General features: G+C 37.5%; 1 long non-coding RNA gene across 2 annotated transcripts; it reads left to right on the top strand.

Moving 5' to 3' along the window:
* Positions 1-6,194: 6,194 nt before the first annotated feature.
* LOC119903580 lies at positions 6,195-8,912 on the top strand. Of its 2 annotated transcripts, XR_005444540.1 has the most exons (4): positions 6,195-6,723; positions 6,842-6,906; positions 7,268-7,435; positions 8,832-8,912. It is a non-coding gene; the product is annotated as an uncharacterized LOC119903580 (long non-coding RNA). The 2 variants fall into 2 exon arrangements; XR_005444539.1 differs by having other exon boundaries at positions 6,842-7,435.
* Positions 8,913-9,456: the final 544 nt, after the last annotated feature.

Below are 9,456 nucleotides of genomic sequence, written 5' to 3'. Positions count from 1 at the left end.
AATATACAAAAACATGTATTGTAGTGTTAATTTGAAGGGACCAACTTGACTATTAGCAAATCGGACAGCACAAAAACAGCAATTTTCAGTCCAGCATATGCATTTTTCTCCGAATTAACTTATGGAACTGGTTTACTTTTCTGCATGAAATAAAGAGAAATGTGCCCAAATATAAAAGTGATCATTGCTTGAAGTGAATATTCAGTAAAAATGATAAATACAACCCATGGACTTGAAATGCACCCCTAATTATATAATCACCCTGGTGGCAGTTCTCTGGGCATTAAGGTGGGTTGAAGATAAACAATATGTAGTGACTCAACAGCAACTCTAATTACAATTAAAGATACTAAAACTTGGCCTGGCCTAATTTACTTGTGGAAATTGTACAGGTGTTGTATAGCAGGGTATACGGTGGGGTTTCTATGGGTTCTGGCGCACATAGGTGTGGAGGGTACTGAGGAGGCAGATGAGGTGGCAAAAAAGGCGGTGCAGGAGGAAAGAGTTCAAATGAATGTACAGTACGGGTCACCAGATTACACAGAAACAATAAATAGGTCAATAAAAGAAATGAATAGGTTAGTCAGTGCAAAGAATTGTAGAAAAAGAAAAAGGTGCTATCAGATGTAAGAGAAGAGATGCAGTAGTTTAATCCAGGATGATGTTTGGGCACTGTGGGCTGAGGAGTGGGCTGTATGGGGGTAGTTATGTTTCAATATTATTTGTGTGAACAGATAGCGATCTGTGTGTAAATGTGTAATCTGTAAATATAAAACACTTTGCACAAACACAAAATTAAGATTTGTAAACTAATAGAAAATAGAAAACAAATTCCACAAATAATAAAAATCTGTGAATATATTTAAAAGTTTACAAATAAATGAACCACATTTGTGAATATCTTCCTAACATTTACAACTTTCAAATAGGCATTTGTGAGTCCCGCGTGTATTTGTCGATCTCAGTTCTTCACACACAGAGTTTTGAAACAAACTTTCCGCCGATGGAAATAAAATCAACTGTCATTCGGCTGTTTTCGGAGACCATGTGATAATGCTTGCGGACGCCCGCTGATGACGTCATTTCCACCTTTCAAAGTAAAACGGCCTCCAACCTGGGGTTGTTCCTATTTTCCTCCATTAATGACGAGTAGTACGCTGCTCTGGCATTACGGAGGGCCTTCCTATAAGTTTTAAGACCATCTTGCCAAATGAAACGAGAATTTTACAGTTTGGTGGAACGCCAGTTCCTCTCAAGTTTCCGCGATATTTGCTTTAATTTGTGAGTTTCAGTATTATACCATGGAGCTAACCGTCTTTGTTTTATTATTTTCTTTTTTAGAGGGGCTACAGAGTCGAGTGTCATTCGCAGCGAGCCTGCAGCGCTATCAACAAGATGATCGATTTGGGAGGGACTGAAATTAGCATAGGAGTCCTCCGTTACCTTGTGACTTGATAATGAATTTAGTGCTGATGGAATCGCATCCTTAAATTTAGCTACAGCACTATCCCTTAACTGAAATGATGTAGCTAACCTGACTAAATATGATACAGCTCTACAGACATTACAGTTCCATTCCACAATTTCAACTAACATTGAACTAACATTTAACTAATGTTTTCTGACTTTTACCCACCTGAATCAAAAACATTAAAGGGTGAGTTGGTTGGCCCTCAGCAATGACTGCCAACTCAAGAAGCAGTGTCTATTAAGTAACTATCGTGTCTTACCTCAATTGTAATGTGTTGCCACAACGCAATAATATAAAAAGAGCAATAAAACCATTAATTTGTCCCACCTTCAGAAAGACAGCCACACTGTGCATGTATTCTCCTTTACTGTATGATTTGGAACAAGAACAAGTTCAGAAAGTCATCCTGCACTGCAGCAGCTTATAAGACAGGCTGTAGAGGATAACAAACGTATCTTTCTCGAGTAATGTAATATAGGCTATATGTATGTAATGTATGTGTTACACACCCCAGGCACAGGGCATGTGGACAGATGATAAAACCTGTAAGACAGGAGAAATGAATAACACAGAAACCTGCTGCCGTTGGTCTTGACGGTCTTGCCAGAATTTATTTAATAAATACAGTAATTTAAGTAAATCAATAAAGTCCCTTTTTGCACATCACTCATTTTAAACTAAATTACTAAATTACATGTGTCAGTAAACACAGATTCATACACAGATATGACAAATAATCCACCTACTCATCATACCTCGTTCGACTCATTAAGGGAGTGTGAACCCATCACATATTAACAGGGGAAAAAAACCCTTTCCTATATCATCAAGGAACGTAAACCTTTAACATATTAACAGAGACGTTGCTGTCCTCAGCGGTTTATAACGTTCCAGGCAAGATAGTGACATTTTTAGGATTAAATTGATTGAACACAAAACATATTTTTATAAACAAAATACAAATAAAACACTTTAAATATAAAATGAAGAACAGGAGCTGGTAACATTAACGGTGGGTATTTATATTGACTAAGGAGCTGGGAGCTAGCTAACGATAACGTTTATGTTTGTTTTACCATTACTGTCATTCTTAGCGGGCGTCCACATAGAGTATAAGTAACTTATAATCAAACACAGTGAATACAAAAAAAACAACAACTTAAACACAAGAGATAATGATTCACTATGCCTATTTATCGGTTTTGTGCTTTGTGTAACTTAATGACCTGTAAATCAGGAGAAATTAATAACACAGAAACCTGCTGTCATTGGCTTTGACCGACGGTCTTGCCAGAATGGCAAGATTACGACAGCTACGTCATCAAAACAGTCCCCAACCGGCAGTAGGAAAGTGCTCTGCTGCCCCCTACTCTCTGTAGTGGAGTACATATTCGTAATGCTAAAACATTGGAGGACTTTGGTGAGTCAACATCAAAAGATCTTGTTAAATTAAACCAATAAAATGCGACCATACATTTTGTGTGCGTCACAACACATATACACATTTTTTTTATATATATATATATATTTTTTTTTTGGAATGATTTTATTTGGTAACTTTACAATGAAATAACCAAAAAAGGAGTAGGCTGAAGCCAAGGCTTATATTTGCCTAGACTATTTAACCATATACCTGAAGAATCAGCATTATAAATTATAAAAGCAGTATACATAATTATACAATACTGTACATACATTTTTTACATAGTATTTACAAGATTTACGTACTAACTGAATAATCATTAATTTTCTTTTTAATGATCTTTTGAAGCTAAACAGAGAAGTACATAATTTCAAATCATCTTTTAGTGAATTCCATTATTTCACACCCATAACTGAAACACATCTAGATTTTACATTAGTTCTTTCTTTTCCACATTCAAACATAAACAGGCCTCTTAGGTTATATCTACCCTCTCAACTTAAATAATTTCTGAATACCAGATGGAAGACTTGTTAAATGCTCTGTACATTATTTCCAATATTTTTATATATACACAATATCTGTGAATTTTAAGGTATTACTTTGAATAAAGAGTTTGTTGGTTGGCGATATCCTACTTTATTAATAAGTCTAATAGCTCTTTTTTGTAACTTAATTAACACATCTATGTTTTATTTGCATTTCCCCATATTTCTGAACAGTATGACAGATATGGCGTAACTAAGGAGGAATATATAATACTCAAGCCTTTATTTTAGATCATTTGTTTTATACAATATTCCGACTGATTTTGCTACCGTGCTTCTAATGTATTCAATGTGGTTTCCAACTAAATTTATTATCTAGGAACACACCTAAGAATTTGGTTTCAATTTCAACTTCATTTAACTGTAACTTTGCATTACTGTGAGTCCTATTACCAGAAAATATCATAAATTTAGTTTTATTTTCATTTAAAGATAAATTATAGTCCACTTCAGCACAGTTAATTCTTTTTTCTACCGATTGCAATAATTCATCCATATTTTTTCATCAGCGAACATTATAAATTTCAACATTGTGGATACTATAAAGATGTCGTTAAAATAGAGAATAAATCATTTTGGTCCCAAAACTGAACCTTGAGGAAGACCGCATATTACTGTTTCTAATTGTGACTGTATTGTTAATTTGTACATACTGAAATCTATTACTTAAATAACTCTTTAACCCCTGATGTGTGACCCCTCGCAAACCATATTGTTCACATTTTTTCAGCAATAAAGCATGGTCAATAGTGTCAAATGCTTTACGCAAATCAATAAACACACCCACTGTGTTGAGTTTTTGGTCAACTGCAGCTGTAACATGTTCAACAAGCTCCATCACAGCTAAGGATGTGGAGCAGTTGTTCCTAAATCTATATTGGTGCTCACTGAGTACATCATATTTATTAAGAAAGGAGTCCAACATGTTTATAAACTATTTAAGTATTTTTGAAAACTGGGGTAACAGTGATATAGGTCTATAGTTAGATAGTGTTTGCTTATCTCCACTTTTATAAACTGGAAACACCTTTGCTATTTTCATTTCATCAGGAAAAGTTCCAGTTAAGAAAGATCTATTACAAATGTAGGTGAAGGGTTTAATAATACAGTGGATGATGTCTTTGATAAGGGCTATATCAATATTATTGCAGTCAGTAGACTTTTTATTTTTAAACTTTCTTACTACTTCTAAAACATCTCTGTCACATACTCCTCCAAGAAACATTGTATTAATATTATTAAATGTAGGGCTGATATATTCCTTATTAAACTTTGGTAGCTCATTAGCCAAATTTGGACCAATATTAACAAAATACTGGTTAAAGGCATCAACAATAGCCTCTATTTTCTATTGTTGTGTTATTATGTTTGGAAGTCTCTGTCTTTATGATTTTTCATTACGTTATTGATAATCCTCCAAGTACCCTTTATATCATGTCTGTATTTTTGCAATACAGTGAGGAAAATAAGTATTTGAACACCCTGCTATTTTGCAAGTTCTCCCACTTAGAAATCATGGAGGGGTCTGAAATTGTCATCGTAGGTGCATGTCCACTGTGAGAGACATAATCTAAAAAAAAAAAAATATCCAGAAATCACAATGTATGATTTTTTTTACTATTTCTTTGTATGATACAGCTGCAAATAAGTATTTGAACACCTGTCTATCAGCTAGAATTCTGACTCTCAAAGACCTGTTAGTCTGCCTTCAAAATGTCCACCTCCACTCCATTTATTATCCTAAATTAGATACACCTGTTTGAGGTCGTTAGCTGCATAAAGACACCTGTCCACCCCATACAATCAGTAAGAATCCAACTACTAACATGGCCAAGACCAAAGAGCTGTCCAAAGACACTAGAGACAAAATTGTATACCTCCACAAGGCTGGAAAGGGCTACGGGGAAATTGCCAAGCAGCTTGGTGAAAAAAGGTCCACTGTTGGAGCAATCATTAGAAAATGGAAGAAGCTAAACATGACTGTCAATCTCCCTCAGACTGGGGCTCCATGCAAGATCTCACCTCGTGGGGTCTCAATGATCCTAAGAAAGGTGAGAAATCAGCCTAGAACTACACGGGAGGAGCTGGTCAATGATCTGAAAAGAGCTGGGACCACCGTTTCCAAGGTTACTGTTGGTAATACACTAAGACGTCATGGTTTGAAATCATGCATGGCACGGAAGGTTCCCCTGCTTAAACCAGCACATGTCAAGGCCCGTCTTAAGTTTGCCAACGACCATTTGGATGATCCAGAGGAGTCATGGGAGAAAGTCATGTGGTCAGATGAGAACAAAATAGAACTTTTTGGTCATAATTCCACTAACCGTGTTTGGAGGAAGAAGAATGATGAGTACCATCCCAAGAACACCATCCCTACTGTGAAGCATGGGGGTGGTAGCATCATGCTTTGGGGGTGTTTTTCTGTACATGGGACAGGGCGACTGCACTGTATTAAGGAGGGGATGACCGGGGCCATGTATTGCGAGATTTTGGGGAACAACCTCCTTCCCTCAGTTAGAGCATTGAAGATGGGTCGAGGCTGGGTCTTCCAACATGACAATGACCCGAAGCACACAGCCAGGATAACCAAGGAGTGGCTCTGTAAGAAGCATATCGAGGTTCTGGCGTGGCCTAGCCAGTCTCCAGACCTAAACCCAATAGAGAATCTTTGGAGGGAGCTCAAACTCCGTGTTTCTCAGCGACAGCCCAGAAACCTGACTGATCTAGAGAGGATCTGTGTGGAGGAGTGGGCCAAAATCCCTCCTGCAGTGTGTGTAACATAGATGAAATGATCTACGTTTAAAAATAGGAAAAGCCTATAAAAATCTGAATGAGTGATTTTATTTTTGAAATGCAACTTGAGATTATCTAAGGATTTTGAAGGGTTAAAATTCAGTTACCAGGGCAAAATGGACCGACAGGTTAATTTGGCCAATCAGCTGACAGCAGGTAGGCCCGCCCACCTGCTCCCGCGTCTCTGGGAGCGAGCGAAAGTTTTTTTCCCCCGCTGCTGTGTATGTGTGGAGAGACAGAAGTGCTACGCTGCTGTAGAGGATGAACACTGTGAAAACCGGAGAAACCTGGAGAAAATACAGCTAAAAAAAAACGAACTACACTGAGGCTAACTTCAACACTACAAACGTGTTAGCTAACTGCTGTAAGAATTTAGTTGTAAGTTCAGTGTTTAGATATAGCGCTTGAGACGACTACTAGCAGCGTCGGTAGCTTTGATGTCCGTAGGATTTCCCGCGACGCACAGTCTTTGCTGATTCAAGAGCGAGGTAATTCATTTAAAACTGCTTTTGTTCATTCTTTATCACCTTACTGTGAAAGCTAATTTATTTTGCACTGAGAGAAAGTACTGAAAGTTGCATACGGTCTTGTATGTTTCGGTTTTAGAAGACCTTGTGACTTTACTGGGCGCCGCCATTTTGGGTGTGTGTCCAGCCGCTCTGGTGAAATCGGTGAGAATGTTCATTTTCAACTTAAGAATTTCACTTACTTTGTACCTTAAATTATTTATGTGCACTTAGTGAATATGAAGCTACAATTTTAGTTGAACAAGCTGGTTTACTGTGTTGTTTAATGTGTAAACTCAGCTTACTTTATTTTGCACTTGCATCAAAACTTTAATTGTTCTAACATGCAGCTTATCTGGTTGTGTGCAGCCAAGTTATTTATGTTTATATGCTGAATTTTGAGAGAGAGGCACAGAAAGTAAACACCCACAGTATGTATATCATTGTGTATTGTGAATTTCATGTAGTGTATATTATTGCATGAGACTTAAGCAGTGAATATTTCTCTGACCCTGTCTGTTGACAGGTCAGGTTTTTTTTTTTTTTTTTTTTGTGTGCGCGCGTGTTTCTTCTTCCATTGTCTGGATTGGATCTGCGGATGAAAACTGATGGCGAGCCGTCCCTCTTGAATGATTGTGGGAGCCATTCCCTCTTCAGGATCACTGGACCTGTCCCGCTACTACTGCACTTTGCGGTGTGGTAGGCCCCACTAAAACACAAAACCCCTTCACTCACCTTCACACTCCTTCCCCCACACACATACATACACCAACCCTATGGAACTCTGAACTCTGACTTAACTTCGACACATCCATTTTTTGTTTGGACTTTGGACTCACTTAAAAAAACTCACCTGTTCACACCTTGGGACTGAGAATTTGGAGCTGAGTAGTAGGAATCATTCCTGCAGTTAAGGGTTACTGTTGTACTGTGTGAATTCTATTGGATTGTATTATTGAACTGGATCTGAACAAACTTATTAACAGAAATTCAGGTTAAAGGGTGCACCCGGGAATTTAATTATAGAACTACTTCAAAGAGTGAAATGCTCACTTTAAATTTGGAAAGCAAGCATTTCATGCTGATGTCATAGCCTGATTGTGATATCAGTAATCGCCTTATTCATTACTTGTTTTATTATTGTACTTTTTCATTTTTGGTACCAACCAATATTTTTATTTTTATACATATCTTCAAATATAAGAAGCCGGCATTATCTTACATCTAATCCTTGGTCTCTGAGTCTCATTTTAAACACCTCACTTTTGCTCCAGCAGCCGAACCAACCGACTTAACCAACCAACCAACCAATCAGATCACGGCCCTACCCATAATCCTTCCTGTGTGCTACATGTGCAAACCTGGTGAAAAACTACAGGAAACGTTTGACCTCTGTAATTGCAAACAAAGGCTACTATACCAAATATTAACATTGATTTTCTCAGTTGTTCAAATACTTATTTGCAGCTGTATCATACAAATAAATAGTTAAAAAAAAAATCATACATTGTGATTTCTGGAATTTTTTTTTTTAGATTATGTCTCTCACAGTGGACATGCACTTACGATGACAATTTCAGACCCCTCCATGATTTCTAAGTGGGAGAACTTGCAAAATAGCAGGGTGTTCAAATACTTATTTTCCTCATAGTCATAGTAATTCTTTTTTTGCTTTCTTAGTACTGATATCTATTTTTATACTGTTCCTTTTTCCTTGGTTGGACACTTAAAATCCATATATAGCTTGTTCTTTTTACATGATTTTCCTAAACTCTGTCATCCAAGGTGACAACCTATTTTTGTTTCTGTTTACATTTTTTCAAAGGACAATGATTATCATAAATTTGTGTAAATATTTCCAAGAATGCATTATATGAATCATTAACATCTTTAACAAACATTTTGCCAGTTATAATTTAATAATTCTATTTTCATAGCTTCCATAGCTCCAGGTAATTTTAATCTAACTAAATTTAAATTTTGTTTTCCCATTCTTAAATGTAACTCATTCAACATATCCAACACAGTAAACACGGGTAAATGATCAGTAATATCTGTTACTAAAAGTCCACTTTTTGTTTTCACATTAGATCAATCGATAGTCTGGACTCTGGAGGTGGCTGACGTATTGCGGTAAGCGTGTCGACTCATTTCCGTTTCCGGTGCTTGTGTGTTGGTACCGTGTTGTTGCTCTCGCTAAATAACAGTTACATTTGTTTGATTACAGCGGCCAACTGTTCGCTAAACACTTATTCTTTACAGTAATTTTGCCTAAGCACTCACAGTTCTTTCCATCTTTTAGTGACTGCTGTTCAATCTCATAGTTGTTCTAAAGTTTTGGTAGCTGACGCTACAGTACTTTAGCTTAGCCGTTAGCGACTTTAGCTTAGCAGCTAGCGATGGCTTCTCCTTCTCCCTCTCTCTCTCCTACTTTCTCCTGCTCGGTGTGTCAGATGTTTAGTTACTCCTCTGCCTCCTTTAGCGGTAATGGTACATGTAATAAGTGTAGTTTATTTATAGACATGGAGGTGAGGCTCAGTGATTTAGAAGTCCGGCTCCGCACCTTGGTAGATCAGTCTTTAGCTACTGTAGCTAGCCAGTCCCCGGTAGTCGGTGCGGAACGGCCTGAGTTAGCCTCTGGTAGCCGTCCTCCGGCATCCCCTGTGCAGCCAGGAAAGGGGGGCTGGGTGACTGTCCGAAGGAGGAATAGTCGTA

The sequence above is a fragment of the Micropterus salmoides genome, unplaced genomic scaffold (genome assembly GCF_014851395.1).
Source record: "Micropterus salmoides isolate LMB-PRFRI ecotype aquatic unplaced genomic scaffold, ASM1485139v1 Ms_hic_scaffold_15, whole genome shotgun sequence".
NCBI lineage: Eukaryota > Metazoa > Chordata > Actinopteri > Centrarchiformes > Centrarchidae > Micropterus > Micropterus salmoides.
This window is presented reverse-complemented; position numbering and strand designations above follow the sequence as displayed.